Here is a 5000-nt window from a genome sequence, read left to right on the forward strand (position 1 = left end):
TATGTATGTATGTATGATGTATGTATTGTATGTATGTATGTAAAGCATACAGGTGTGGAATATCCATTTTGAAAGAAATAAAGATGGTGATTCTTTTTCTCGGTCTAGGACGGGATGGAACAAAAACATTAATCATTATCTCTAAATCCTGTCAAAGTGGACGTAATATACTTTTATATTGTGTATAAGTACCCAAGGCAGCTACCTTTTGCCCTCATTTGCCACTGATCAGGATTGAAGTAGAGTAAACCGGCATACTTACATACACGCACATAATTTTAATATATATATAATATATTTTATATATATATATATATTATATATATTATATAATATATATATATATATATATTATACATGTGTGTGTGTGTATAACTGAATCACGAAGTTAGGAACGTGATAAATCCATAAATAAAGACATATGCCACGAAGGAAAATAAACAACGGAGTATCCACGAGATCTTTCGACGTTCAAACATCCTTTACTTAGCAGATCAACTAATAAAGGGACGTTTGAACGTCGAAAGATCTCGCGGCTACTCCATTGTTTATTTTTCCTTGTGGCATATATCTTTATATCTATATTATATATATATATATATATATATATATATATATTATATATATAGTTGTTGCTGTTGTGCTATAAGCCTCCTAAATTCATAAAACAGTGTTTGATCACAGAAAAAGGATAATTTTATGCGTATTGAATTTTGTAGGAAGCACTTTGTCTCAGAAGAAATGATTGGTTGCAATTCCAGGTTCTAGTATATAAAAGATTTGAATTTCTTCAAAACTGACATGTCTACATGTGATTTTGGAATCTATAGCAATAATTAAATCGAGGGAGATATTAAAATCTAAGAAATATATGAAAATATAAAATACAGTACTCTTTCCATTGTCCAGTTTGTGTGGTAGTTCGTACAACACGGTAAACTGAAAAAAAAAACTGGTGCATCTATAACTGTCAACTGTAGAGTAACGAATTTTGTAAACATTCCTAAAATAATAAAGATCGATGAATAAAAAAAATAACCACCGGTGAAACTCTGTAAAAAAATGAACTTAACCATATTTTGAAAATATGCTTAATTTTCTGAAAAAAAAGACATGCAATGCTGAGAGAGATAATATTCGCAAAGATCAGAAAACTATTTGTCATTTAAATTTTTGTCAAGACAATTAAAATTCACGATAAATCAACGGTAAGGAAAAATGATCACATGTGTAACATATTCAAATATTTCCCTTTCCATTATCAATGAGCATTCATCTTCACATGTGTGGAGTTAGGGCGCGAGTTTCAACAGGTTTCATCAATCTTCAACACCACTGATTTTACGTACACTATCAGAATGTCAAACTCAACATTTTAAGCCATTCCAAATCTTTACTTTTCTTCAGATTGTCATATTATCCTCCGTTTCCAGAATATCCTAGTCTCATTTTTTCAAGTCATATTCTTCACCTTCATCTAAATATCAAAACTCCTCCCTTCTTCTTCCTCAGAAATAGCAACTTCTCTATCTTATTCATAATGCCAGATTTTCACCTTCATCAAAATGATACATTCACCGTCCTCAAAGCGTCAATATCTCCGTTTTCATCTGAATATTAAATTCTCCTACTCTTCCAAATGTCAGTCCCACATATTCTTCAGACTTTCACATTCACCGCCATCCTCAAAAGGCTAAATTCTTCGGCCTCTTCCGAATACAGATTTGTCAAATTCCCCATTTTCTTCAGAACTGTCAAACTTTCCATTTTCTTCAGAACAGTCAAATTCTCCATTTTTCTTAGAGGTGTCAAATTGTCCATTTTCCTCGGAGCTGTCAAATTCTCCATTTTCCTCAGAGCTGTCAATTTCTCCAATTTTTTCAGCGCTGTCAAATTCTCCATTTTCTGCAGAACTGTCAAATTCTATATTTTCATCAAAAATGTCAAATTCTCCATTTTCGTTAGAACTGTCAAAGTTTTCATTTTCTTCGAACTGCCATATTCTCCATTTTCTTCAGAATTGTCAAATTCCCCAGTTTCTTCAGAGCTGTCAAATTCTCCATTTTCTTCAGAGCTGTCAAAATCTCCATTTTCTCTACAACTGTCAAAGTCTCTAGTTTCTTCAGAGCTGTCTAATTCTTCATTTTCTTCAGACCTGTCAGATTCTCCATTTTCTTTAGAACTGTCAAATTCTTCATTTCCTTTAGAGCTGTCAAATTCTCCATTTTTTCAGAACTGTCAAAGTCTCCATTGTCTGTAGAACTGTAAAATTCTCCATTTTCTTCAGAGCTGTAAAATTCTCCCTTTCCTTTAGAGCTGTCAAATTCTCCATTTTTTCAGAACTGTCAAATTCTCCATTTTCTTCAGAACTGTAAAATTCTCCATTTTCTTCAGAGCTGTAAAATTCTCCATTTTCTTCAGAACTATAAAATTCTCTATTTTCTTCAGAACTGTCAAGTTCTCCACTGTCTTTAAATTCTCTTTTGTAATGTAATCTATTTTCTATTGTATTTTCACTTCTTCAAATTGTCATATTTTCCAAATTTAAACTAAAATATTAAATCTTCAGAATTCCAAATTTCCCATCTCCTTCAGTATGTCGAATTCTCCATTTCGTCTAAAAAGGTAAATTCACCGTCTATTTCAGGGAAGCAAGTTCTCCATGTTATTCATAGCATTAAATTCTCTTTCATTTTAGAATGTTGAAACTTCTTACCTTTGCTTTCGTGATAACTTCTCGTGCCCTTCAACCAGTCTTTTCAAAGGTAGGCTTAACATTTCCTAAGGCAAATCTGTTTAACGTAATTTCCTAGCGAGCTCCACATAGTGACAATAAGTAAAATAAATGCGATGAAGCCTCTTCGACGCAATCAAGTTTTTAGTTTTCTGTACAGTGTATAATGTTGTAAGAGCCGTGGCCATGAGATTTCAGCCACGGCCCGGTAATGGCCTGTCCTATACCGTTACCAGACGCACGATTATGGATAATTTTAACCTAAAATACAATTTTTAAAAACTAGAGAGGTTAGAGGGCTGTAATTTAGTATGTTTGATGATTGGAGGGTGGATGATCAACATACCAATTCGCAGTCGTCTAACCTCAGTAGTTTTTAAGATCTGAGGGCGGACAGAAAAAATCCGGATTGACAGACAAAGCCGTCACGAAAGTTTTTACAGAAAACTAAATAATCACATAACTCATAAATTGAAAGGCGATAACTTAGAAGAAACATCACATGAGCATTTAGCAATTGGAAACCGTTAAAAAGTTGGTATCATTTCCACTTCGTACTACGTCATTATACACGAAATAAATTAGTCAATTAATGAACACCAATGACAACAGAACGGATTGTTCGTCAGTGACTTTCCATGTTTACCGTCAGTCATAAGTTTTGCTGGTGTTCGGAAATTTCAATCTGACCTCAAAGAGACGTTGATCATCATTTTTGTAAAATCAGGGTCATACGAGTTACAAACACCTTCAATAAAAAACAATTTATTACATAATAATCTCTCAGAGTTCGTTGTCTGACAGCTTTAAACGCAAAAAAAAAAAATAAATAAATAAATAAATAAAAGCGTTCGAAGGCCAAGTAATAATAATGAGTCGTAGAATTAGGTGAGTTGGATTTACTTTAGGATATCATGGATTACTTTTTCAGTCTTGAGTATTAATATCTAGTTATAGTCAATATTCATAGGTACTATTTACTTATGATTTATGTCTAATGACTTAGATGGGATAACCAGAACATCACACACACATTATATATGTGTGTGTATGTATGTATGTTGTATGTATGTATGTATGTATGTATGATATAGATATATATATATATATATATATATATATATATATATATATATATATAAACACACACACACACACACACACACACACACACACACACACACACATATATATATATATATATATATATATATATATATATATATATATATATATATATATAGAATATATTTATCTTTGCTAAACAGTAGCTAAAGACCTACCTCAAAAGTTAAGAAAACATATTTTAAGTGAATAAATCCTGTTGAAACGGTTTAATTAACATGAATATTAAGTAACATTATTATGTTGCTATTTAATAATCTACTTAATTAAATATCTATAAAATAGCATTATCTATCCCCAGTCAAAAAAAAACTTTATTACTATATATATATATTATTCACGCTGTTCTCAATCATCAAATGGTAATGCCAACATTCTCATCAAACAAGCTAATTGTTAATCACTGGATAATGATTCTGTTTTAAATAAACAAAATACAAAAAATAAACTAAAATGTGGACACGGAAAACCAGTTTAGTTCGATAATAGTCAAGAAAAAGTGGTAGAAAAAAGAACGATAAAGCGAAAACCTTTCGCTCGAATGACGGTAAGCGATATTGATATGGGAACACAGAAGCATGAGTAGAGTTCTAGAGAGTAGTAGAAGGAAAAGGACTGGAATGGGAAACATTGAAGAAAAAAATGCAGTCTTTCTATATTGCTCACTTGATCATTGTTTTTCCCTCCCAAGTCATTTAGTGAAATTTTAAATAATCAGCTAGAAAATGTTTCATATCGACCTTTGGAATTCAAGAAGAGATTTCATATAAGAGAGAACATGTTTTCCAGAACTGGAACAAAATGTAATACCATCTTTAAGAGTCTACTTGAATTTATTCAGTTCTTCCGAAATAATATTATATATATTATATATTAATATATTATAATATTATTAGATATATATATATATATATATCTTATTATATAGTTAAAATATAATATTATATAAATTAATATAATATAGAGTATATATATATATATATATTATATATATATATAGATACTATCAATATTATATATAATATATATATTATATTTATATTATATATATATATATCATATTTTTATATATATGTATATTATATATATATATTATCTATATAGAGGACTATTTATAATATATTATATATCAGAGTAGATA

Source organism: Macrobrachium nipponense, chromosome 14 (genome assembly GCF_015104395.2).
Source record: "Macrobrachium nipponense isolate FS-2020 chromosome 14, ASM1510439v2, whole genome shotgun sequence".
In the NCBI taxonomy this organism is placed as follows: domain Eukaryota; kingdom Metazoa; phylum Arthropoda; class Malacostraca; order Decapoda; family Palaemonidae; genus Macrobrachium; species Macrobrachium nipponense.